This window comes from Argopecten irradians, chromosome 4 (genome assembly GCF_041381155.1).
Source record: "Argopecten irradians isolate NY chromosome 4, Ai_NY, whole genome shotgun sequence".
Taxonomy (NCBI): domain Eukaryota; kingdom Metazoa; phylum Mollusca; class Bivalvia; order Pectinida; family Pectinidae; genus Argopecten; species Argopecten irradians.
The window spans coordinates 16,231,445-16,243,982 of record NC_091137.1 but is presented as its reverse complement, the minus strand read 5'-3'; positions in this window follow the sequence as shown (position 1 = coordinate 16,243,982).

Genomic DNA, 12,538 nt, shown 5'->3' with positions numbered 1-12,538 from the left:
TCACATTTTCATAAATTATGCACATTTCGAGTGGTTACCATGACCGATGAAACTGCAAAATTAGAGAACTATCTTTATAATTAAATAAGGGATGTACTAAATATGTCAAATCCAACAGTTTAAATACTAAAGAACAGTTTTGAAAATTTGACGGATTTGTATAGTCCTTTATTTGATATTCTAATAGGAAACAATATTTTTTGTTATCAACTGTCGAAAGAGGATTTTATCATTGTACAGAAATTTAGATTAATAGTGCAAAATTCAATCTGATTAAAATACAGATCCTTATTATCACTACGTTTGATAAGAGGATCTGAGAACATCCCATTAGGGGGTCACGTCAAGATGACCTTTTGAAATGGCCAATCAAATTGGCACTGCCAGAATCTTGACTGGGGACGAAATAGTTTGAAAAAGCTGTCCAAATTATTTTTCGTATATGTAGTCATCTCGCCCGAAGTGCACAACAAAGCTAATTGTATATGTATACTGGGGCGAAAAGACGTTTTCAATTGATGTTGTAAGGTGTAGAAACTGCTCTGAAGTACACGTGGTATAAACGTAAACTGAATGTGACCCCTTATATTGTCAGATCCTCTATTGAACGGAGTGGTTATAAGGATCTTTGGTGCAAAATTATGATTATTGTGCTTGTTATAGCGGTACTTTTGCACTTTTAGTGATATCTCACTGAAAGAAGCATGTCTCCGAAGATACCGAACAAGAACTGCCCACCCGGTCACATTATACTGAAATCGGGCAAACCAGTCGCCCAATCCCATTTGTGTCGAGCGCTATTATAGATTAGTGTCAGCAGGACCAGGGGACAGGACCTATAGCTAGCCTTCGTCACAGGGGCGAGCGCTCAAATGAAGACCAAGCAAAATTAAGGCGATGTCAAGGGAGACGTTAGGAAGAAGAAAGTCAATTAAATAGAAAAAGAAAAGAGAAAAGTAGCTAACTGTGACTCAAAAACCTTAATAGCTAAAGAAATGAAGTAGATGTAAGTTTTTATTTGAAATCTGACCTAGAGACATCTTCTTTAAAAAAAAACCTACAACGAAGTATTTCCGTATAAGATGTGTGGAGCTGCTAAATTGCGTAACCTTTAGTCAGAGGAAAAGTGACATGACGATCGGACGCAGCAGGATTAACTAGATCATACTTTAATGAGTGACAGCAAAAAAGGAAACAAGTGACTCGTTCTACTCCTTCAGTGAAACCAGCCCAGTTTCACGAACATTCCTTAAAAAGGAATCCCTGAACTTAAATTTTTCCATTTAAGAAAATATTACGGTTTCTAAGGAAGTCTCTTTAACTAAATATTTCCCCCTTAACTTCTGTAATTATTATAATGCGTTCCTATGGTGAATTTTAAGTTATGGAATTCCTTATAATTAACTTGGTATGTAAACCGCCTGATCGATCGAACATAGACGAGGTTAATTGGTACGTAGGTGATGAGACTTACAGCGGTATGAGCCTGATATTTTATTTCGTGTAAGTTTACAAATAAACCCACTGATAGTCTCATGTGTGAAGTATCTATGTCCCAAGAGCAAGTGGCAAAATCGCCACCTCTCTCTAAAGGTTTGATAATTAAGCGTACCGGGGCTCATATTCTTCCAGCTATACTATACTTGGGGCGTCATGTATGTTTTATACCATATGAGAGAAATACTATTAGTTGATACCGATACTTTATTAACCATTTCTAACGTATAATTGTGTTCGCAATCCTAATACAACAACAATATCTTTCATCGCTTTGAAGAAGTGTATGTACAGTGCATAAAAAATTGTGCCATTGTTCATGCCTTTTGTGCACTCTCAAAAGTAATCATCTGTTGTAGGAAAACACAAATCAAGATTACGACAATCTATGGGTTATAGATGATCGGCACCATATTGATACGCCAACCGCTAGGACCATATATTATGTGTACCATGGATACACCAACCCCTAGGGCCATACTGATAGAGGGGGCACCATGGATACACCAACCACTAGGGCCATAGAGGATGGGTACCATGGATACCATTTCGTGACAAAAGGACATAGATTTTATCAAGGAGAAACATGTTTTCAGATTCATTCATTTTGTATTAGGATGATAACGGCATGTGCTCAGGTGAATCGAATTTGTTTTGTGAATTCAGCAATAATCGTTTTCTTTAACTCAAATTGTATTGATCATCTTGTGAAAAGACCAAAACGACAGTCCAATAACAGCATAAGGAACAGTATGAGTATCCTATCGTCACTATATAGTCACAAGGAGAAAGGGAGGTAACGTCAATGGACTTGTGTTCAGATGTCAGACCACTAATATAATTGGTAACTAAAGTTAGCTTTGAATGTAGTTGTATGCGTCTTTTTATACTTTGTGCCTCTATTGTTACCATTGAGGCTTGTTTGTTTGTGACACCCGTCTGGTACATAACGTAATCTTACATGTATATCAATATACTAAGTAATGTACTTAGCATTCGGCGAATGGTCGCTATTACATGTACATTGTACCTTTAACTTGCGCATGTATGGCATGTAATCCCTAATACTTATTGTTGTATATATATTTTGGTATTATAGATCCACACATGGAAGCCTATAGAAGAATTAGGTAGGTCAAAAAGTTGTTTAGTGTTGATGTTTATTCCTATATCGGCAATACGATCTTATTGAAAGTTATATGTGCCGTAATTTTCGTATTGACGGGCATAAGAAATAGCTTACACTATTCGCCACCAAAAGCGTCTAACAGTTTGAGAATTGAATATTGGCAGTACTGCCAAACATAATAATATTAAGTCTCGAGAATAGCACTACAGTGCTAATGTTGTATTTGTTTCTGATATGCGACGTAAAATAAAATTTCTTGAAAAGTCTAAAGTGCAGTCAAATGGGCAGATCTGGTCTGATGCAGTCAAGTTGTAGTCTTCAATATTCCTTTAATATTTTTACACTTTATTAGTAATTGTTAAGTGACTTCTACAGATGTTTTTTCATCTACTACACAAAGTATAAAAACAAGAACTTTAACAGTGCAAACGGTAAGTGCTGTTGCAAATGGCATGGGCCTATATAGATGTTAACACTATCCAAGATTATTTATAATACATTGTTTTAAAACAAAACAAATAAGTAAACAAATATAAGTTATTGGCTACAGTACATGAATTTACTCATAGATCTGATAATAAATAGAAACGAACCTCTTCAATAACTTAGTGGTAAGAATTCTAAAAATGCCATTTCGTCAATTGAAAACTAAAACTTGTAAAACATTCAACTATGATACTTGTTCTTTGTTCGGTTCGAAGATAAAAAAAAATTAATTCTGGTAAATTTCTTCTAGCCTAGATTTCGCATGAACACTAGATTGCAGATTGAAAACGTTATGGCTCATACAGATTTTCAAGGGCATACTGATGGATCTTTCCTTGAAAATCGGTGTACAGATCCTATTGCAATTAGATATATTTATCTATTATGGCCTGGTTGAGAGGGCAATAGTGCCCTCTCAACCAGGCCATAATGGGTTTAGTACATCACAGTAAAACATATGAATTGTTGCAGAAATCTGTGTTTTTATAAAACGGGATTCAGCTTCATGAAGATTTAAAAGTAGATCAATATAGAACATGAGTAACTGTCTCTTGCAGAAAAGCAACATTTGCTTCCATCCCCGCACACGTTAGCATGTCCGCCATCTTGACGTCTTTGTCGAAGCGCAACGTTATGACGTTATGTAATGGTGACGTCACAATACATTCACGTTCAATTTCGTGCCACTTCAATAGTGCCCGCTTTCCCGGGCACTATTGCAAATAGTACCCATGTGTGTAGCCAATCAGAATCCAGTATTCTGTCACGTGATGTGAAATATCTCAGATACAGGACGCCGGTTTCAGTATGATTCGATGTTTGTTGTACCTTAAAGTTATATTTGCCGTAACTGGGCGAAAATTTCGACATGTCAATTTTTTATTCAGTAATCTATTAAAACTCACAAGGTTTAATTAATTAAGCCGTGAAAAATCATGCAAATGGTCAGACAAACATAAATTATACCTTTCAAACTTAAGTTTAAACACAGACATTATTCACTGTAAAAATTTTGGCTCTTATGCATTATGTAAGTTTAGATGAAAACATAAAGTTCTGCAGAAATCACTTTACAATTACTAATTGTATTGTAAAAATGTGAATGAAATTGTAGACCACAATTTGGCTTCATTGTCTGGCCATACTTTAGTAGTCATTTCATTGCAATGTAAGCTTAGAAGTAAAACTTATTTGTACTTGTAAAATTATAACTCATGAATTGTATTTCTCAAAATGTTGGTAATTTTTGTGGCGAATAATATATGAAAAGCTCTTCTTGATTGGTGAATAAGAAAAATACTGCACATATAACCTCGGCATTTTTGAAAAATACTACGTTTCCCCTAAGATATTTTCTCTTACATTTAATAGAGACATTGACAAATCGTATTCAGTTTTTACACAAAAAATTGTGATTTTAGCTTTCTATCAGATAAATTAATAATACACTAGTGTGCAACTGTATAAGTTTCAACTGTAATTTGTAGCATCTTTATAAAATTATCATAAAACTATGTTCAGTATAAAATTAATGTTCTTGGTAATACTTTTGAACGAATCCACATTTATTGATGTAAATTGAAAAGTCATGTTTAAAAAGTTTATAAAAATATATTGACGTCGCAGGTATAATTTATGGCACACAAATTAAATGAGCCCTTGTTATAACAAATTGACAGTGCCTGATAATTACATTATGTACCACAACATGCATATGTATTTACAATAGGTCATTGATAAAATGTGATTGGGCTGCAAGATTAACGGGATTATTTTAATTTCGGCGTTTCCCCGAAATTGGAACATTTCCATCACCTTTAGGAATCCTTCTACTAAGATTTCCTATGGTATTACACAATTAGTGTTACACTATAACTTATCCGTATTTTGAGGCTGTGACTAGGACATTGTGTGTCATAGGGCTAAGTAAAAGCATACCTTCTAAATGTTGCTCCAAGTTTAGTTATACCTTCTAAATATTTTGAGTATAAGTATACCTTCTAAATTTTGTTCTAAGAATAAGTGTACCTTTCAAATGCTGTTTTATAATATTTTGAGGCAAACTCAAAAACAATCTAATTAAAATTCGATGTTCATTATCTACTACGTAAAAACCGTATGAACAGAGTTTACTGAGTAGATAATGAACATGAAATTTTAATTAGATTGACTCAAGAACGGTTAACATGTGCGACAGTAACTGAATTTAATACATGTAGGTAGCGGAACTCCCAAGTAGCCCTTCTGTATATGTACAATATGTCAACACAGATACAGACTTGATAAAGAGGCGATGTCACCAGCCCGGGGGCTGGTCCAGTTTGTGTGTGGACATCAAATAAATACTGAATCTACGGAATGTCTGATAAACTACAGAGTCAGTAACGGCTATATAAATTAATGTAAGTCGGGTTAAAGAGAAAGTTTTTCATCAGGATCAGGTAGTGCTGCGATATTATTTTAGATCATGAAACACTATCATATGCTTGTAATGATGAGTTTATTGGTACGTTCCACAAACAACATAATGCTGTAATGCTATAGTAAAGAACCTTCCAGAACGTTATCCAATTTTCACTGACGGAGCACTGCTCAATCATACAGCATTGTTGAAGTATATCCGAATTCCTAATACTTATATTGAAATACAGATTCGTTATGGCCGAATGTATAGAACCTTTCTGACTTTCATCATTGTTCTAGACTACAGTCATATCAAGAAATAGTTTACATCACTGAGTTCTGCACTACAATCATATCAAGATAAAGTTTACATCACTGAGTTCTGCACTACAATCATATCAAGATAAAGTTTACATCACTGAGTTCTGCACTACAATCATATCAAGATATAGTTTACATCACTGAGTTCTGCACTACAATCATATCAAGATATAGTTTACATCACTGAGTTCTGCACTAACACTCATATCAAGATATAGTTTACATCACTGAGTTATGCACTACAATCATATCAAGATATAGTTTACATCACTGAGTTCTGCACTGCAATCATATCAAGATATAGTTTACATCACTGAGTTCTGCACTACAATCATATCAAGATATAGTTTACATCACTGAGTTATGCACTGCAATCATATCAAGATATAGTTTACATCACTGAGTTCTGCACTACAATCATATCAAGATATAGTTTACATCACTGAGTTCTGCACTACAATCATATCAAGATATAGTTTACATCACTGAGTTCTGCACTACAATCATATCAAGATATAGTTTACATCACTGAGTTATGCACTGCAATCATATCAAGATATAGTTTACATCACTGAGTTATGCACTACAATCATATCAAGATAAAGTTTACATCACTGAGTTCTGCACTACAATCATATCAAGATATAGTTTACATCACTGAGTTCTGCACTGCAATCATATCAAGATATAGTGTTTACATCACTGAGTTATGCACTACAATCATATCAAGATATAGTTTACATCACTGAGTTCTGCACTACAATCATATCAAGATATAGTGTTTACATCACTGAGTTCTGCACTGCAATCATATCAAGATATAGTTTACATCACTGAGTTCTGCACTACAATCATATCAAGATATAGTTTACATCACTGAGATCTGTTCTGCACTACAATCATATCAAGATATAGTTTACATCACTGAGTTCTGCACTACAATCATATCAAGATATAGTTTACATCACTGAGTTCTGCACTACAATCATATCAAGATATAGTTTACATCACTGAGTTCTGCACTACAATCATATCAAGATATAGTTTACATCACTGAGTTCTGCACTACAATCATATCAAGATATAGTTTACATCACTGAGTTCTGCACTACACTCATATCAAGATATAGTTTACATCACTGAGTTCTGCACTACAATCATATCAAGATATAGTTTACATCACTGAGTTCTGCACTACAATCATATCAAGATATAGTTTACATCACTGAGTTCTGCACTACAATCATATCAAGATATAGTTTACATCACTGAGTTCTGCACTACAATCATATCAAGATATAGTGTTTACATCACTGAGTTCTGCACTACAATCATATCAAGATATAGTTTACATCACTGAGTTCTGCACTACAATCATATCAAGATATAGTTTACATCACTGAGTTCTGCACTACAATCATATCAAGATAAAGTTTACATCACTGAGTTCTGCACTACAATCATATCAAGATATAGTTTACATCACTGAGTTCTGCACTACAATCATATCAAGATATAGTTTACATCACTGAGTTCTGCACTACAATCATATCAAGATATAGTTTACATAACTGAGTTCTGCACTGCAATCATATCAAGATATAGTTTACATCACTGAGTGCAATAAAAAAAATCTTGATGCTTAAATATATACACTTCAAGAAGTCAAGAAATTTGTACTTATGATTTAATATTTGGAATGATTTGGGTAAGACAAAGCAAGAGCATTGCTGTAAGAGTAAGCCTTTAATCACTAAAAATCACCAGGATACAATTCCAGGGATGCTTGAATTTCCAAAAACGAACGTTGGACGTTGTAACCAAACACTCACTCAGCTCATGGGTACATACATTTTCAAGAGAACAATAATGATTATTAGTCAGATGGCATTTGAAAATAAAACACAAAAGCGCTAGTAAGCGAAAACACTTAAACCCTGAAAAGTTCAATTAGTATATAATTTAGCTTTTATGCAATCCGTTTCTAGACAATGTCATATAATATGTCATAATGTAAAATAAAAAATGTTAGAACGATAGAGACTAAACGATATATATATTGATTATGCCAATCACTAAGTTTCTAGACATGGGTTGAAGGCGTAATATCAAGGGTATGTTTTTATGTATTCCTTACTAATTAGTGTTTTTCACAAGTACTCTTGTTGATTCAATCCTCGACGTGTTTCCTTGGCAGGTATCTACTAAGTTCCATAGATACAGGGTACGATTGGTACGGGGATAATAACGGTCTTTTACCAATCATTTTACCCATTTACGTATCACCTGGTTTAAGGATTTTTATTGTACATTTTGAGTCATATGGATACACTATTTATAAGCACGACTTGAGTTTGTCCCACCATGTCAGATCCACATAGAGACAATTTTCTGAAATCAATATCATTTCTTAAAATAAAATAATTTTCAGCGAATCAATCAGAACCCATTTGTAATATAAAGCCAAACATTAAAATCCAAAACACCTATTTAACAATATAAACGTTATGTAATAAGCAAATCAACTCATATCTGAGATAGTTTGATTTATTGTAGTATAGATAGTAGAACTTATATAATATTAGCTGAAGATTATAAGTGTTTACCTTTGTAACAGAAGCAGGTAGAGCTAAAAATATAATTCATGATTTCATATTGATCGGAGACAGAAAAATATGATAAAACCGCTCAGCTCAGGTTGCAATTTACTTTTAAACATTACGTTAAAAGGCTACTGGATGTACATATATTTGTGGTATTCTGGCTTTATTATGTACTATGCATTAAGTTATGGATGCACTCCATGTACTGATGTAATGTAGAGGGTTTTACTGGTACTGTACTGTGAAGGTCTCGCTTTCTATAGGCTTATTCATGTAATCATTTAACTATTGCTTGCACCTTACAAACATTCGGCTTTTAATATACTTCAGCACCCATATTTATTAACGACTCGAGTACATAAATAAATCTCGGATTTAATGTACTCGATACCCGATAAATAAGTAGGGGAAAGCTAATTCATGTTTAGAACGATAAATTATGTAACATTTGAAATGTGGTTGGAAACTCTTAATGGTTGAGCTGGCATAGTGGATTAGACTTGGTAGGGTATATAGTTTTAATACAATGTCAGCACCAGTTCTAAGTCCAAAAAGAGTCGGCATTATAAATCATTAATATTTCTCACCCACTTGAAAAGCTTTTAATAAGTAGTTATGTAAGTTGAAATATTCTAAGAAACTTTTACAGTGTTTTCAATATTTGTGGCGTATATAACTGATACGGCAACACGGGGTTAAATCATGATAGACAAATGATGAAGCAGATAATTGGTTATGTTATAGAGTATCTAGCCATTCCTACGAGTGACCAAATTTCTGTTAAAATGGCTGTACTCTTTCTTTTCTCATTAGTAGCAAATTAATGTTCAGGGTTTGTAAGTGAATTATAATGACATCTGTATGCAGGTCTATGGTCGGGAATTAAAACATACATTATACACAGGTAAACATGTCTTTGTATTTACATGTCTGTGTTACATTGACATCATTATACACCGGTAAACATGTGTTTGTATTTACACGTTAAATTGACATCATTATACACAGGTAAACATGTTTTTGTATTTACATGTCTGTGTTACATTAACATCGTTGTACACAGGTAAACATGTGTTTGTATTTAAATGTCTGTGCTACATTGACATCATTATACACAGGTAAACATGTGTTTGTATTTACACGTTACATTGACATCATTATACACAGGTAAACATGTGTTTGTATTTACACGTTACATTGACATTATTATACACAGGTAAACACGTGTTTGTATTTACATGTCTGTGTTACATTGACATCATTATACACCGGTAAACATGTGTTTGTATTTACACGTTACATTGACATTATTATACACAGGTAAACACGTGTTTGTATTTACATGTCTGTGTTACATTGACATCATTATACACCGGTAAACATGTGTTTGTATTTACACGTTAAATTGACATCATTATACACAGGTAAACATGTTTTTGTATTTACATGTCTGTGTTACATTAACATCGTTGTACACAGGTAAACATGTGTTTGTATTTAAATGTCTGTGCTACATTGACATCATTATACACAAGTAAACATGTGTTTGTATTTACACGTTACATTGACATCATTATACACAGGTAAACATGTGTTTGTATTTACACGTTACATTGACATTATTATACACAGGTAAACATGTGTTTGTATTTACATGTCTGTGTTACATTGACATCAATATACACAGGTAAACATGTGTTTGTATTTACATGTCTGTGCTACATTGACATCATTATACACAGGTAAACATGTGTTTGTATTTACACGTTACATTGACATCATTATACACAGGTAAACATGTGTTTGTATTTACACGTTACATTGACATTATTATACACAGGTAAACATGTGTTTGTATTTACATGTCTGTGTTACATTGACATCATTATACACAGGTAAACATGTGTTTGTATTTACATGTCTGTGTTACATTGACATCATTATACACAGGTAAACATGTGTTTGTATTTACATGTCTGTGTTACATTGACATCATTATACACAGGTAAACATGTGTTTGTATTTACATGTCTGTGTTACATTGACATCATTATACACAGGTAAACATGTGTTTGTATTTACACGTTACATTGACATCATTATACACAGGTAAACATGTGTTTGTATTTACACGTTACATTGACATTATTATACACAGGTAAACATGTATTTGTATTTACATGTCTGTGTTACATTGACATCATTATACACAGGTAAACATGTGTTTGTATTTACACGTTACATTGACATCATTATACACAGGTAAACATGTGTTTGTATTTACACGTTACATTGACATCATTATACACAGGTAAACATATGTTTGTATTTACACGTTACATTGACATCATTATACACAGGTAAACATGTGTTTGTATTTACACGTCATATTGACATCATTAAACACAGGTAAACATGTGTTTGTATTTACACGTTACATTGACATTATTATACACAGGTAAACATGTGTTTGTATTTACACGTTACATTGACATCAATATACACAGGTAAACATGTGTTTGTATTTACACGTTACATTGACATCAATATACACAGGTAAACATGTGTTTGTATTTACACGTTACATTGACATCAATATACACAGGTAAACATGTGTTTGTATTTACATATCTGTGTTACATTGACATCATTATACACAGGTAAACATGTGTTTGTATTTACATGTCTGTGTTACATTGACATCATTATACACAGGTAAACACGTGTTTGTATTTACATATCTGTGTTACATTGACATCATTATACACAGGTAAACATGTGTTTGTATTTACACATTACATTGACATCAATATAAACAGGTAAACATGTGTTTGTATTTACATGTCTGTGTTACATTGACATCATTATACACAGGTAAACATGTGTTTGTATTTACATATCTGTGTTACATTGACATCATTATACACAGGTAAACATGTGTTTGTATTTACACGTTACATTGACATCATTATACACAGGTAAACATGTGTTTGTATTTACACGTTACATTGACATCATTATACACAGGTAAACATGTGTTTGTATTTACACGTTACATTGACATCATTATACACAGGTAAACATGTGTTTGTATTTACATGTCTGTGTTACATTGACATCATTATACACAGGTAAACATGTGTTTGTATTTACATATCTGTGTTACATTGACATCATTATACACAGGTAAACATGTGTTTGTATTTACATATCTGTGTTACATTGACATCATTATACACAGGAAAACATGTGTTCGTATTCACACATCACATTGACATCGATATACACAGGTAAACGTGTTTGTATTTACATATCTGTGTTACATTGACATCATTATACACAAGTAAACATGTGTTTGTATTTACATGTCTGTGTTACATTGACATCATTATACACAAGTAAACGTGTTTGTATTTACATATCTGTGTTACATTGACATCATTATACACAAGTAAACGTGTTTGTATTTACATATCGGTGTTACATTGACATCATTATACACAAGTAAACGTGTTTGTATTCACACATTACATTGACATCAATATACACAGGTAAACATGTGTTTGTATTTACACGTTACATTGACATTATTATACACAGGTAAACATGTGTTTGTATTTACATATCTGTGTTACATTGACATCATTATACACAAGTAAACATGTGTTTGTATTTACATATCTGTGTTACATTGACATCATTATACACAAGTAAACGTGTTTGTATTTACACGTTACATTGACATCATTATACACAGGTAAACATGTGTTTGTATTTACATGTCTGTGTTACATTGACATCATTATACACAAGTAAACATGTGTTTGTATTTACACGTTACATTGACATCATTATACACAGGTAAACATGTGTTTGTATTTACACGTTACATTGACATCATGTCCCCCACCAGAAATCCAACTCTACCAGTTTTCGCTGGTGTCGACCTTTAAAGTCTCTCTTTTCATAAATCAAACCGCTGTCGTTTTGATAAAGTCAAATCTGTTTCAAACCCGAATAAAATTTACATTTTACCTGTACATATATGCACAATGTCATATCAATGTGACGTGTGTTGGCTAAAGGATGGCGATATATG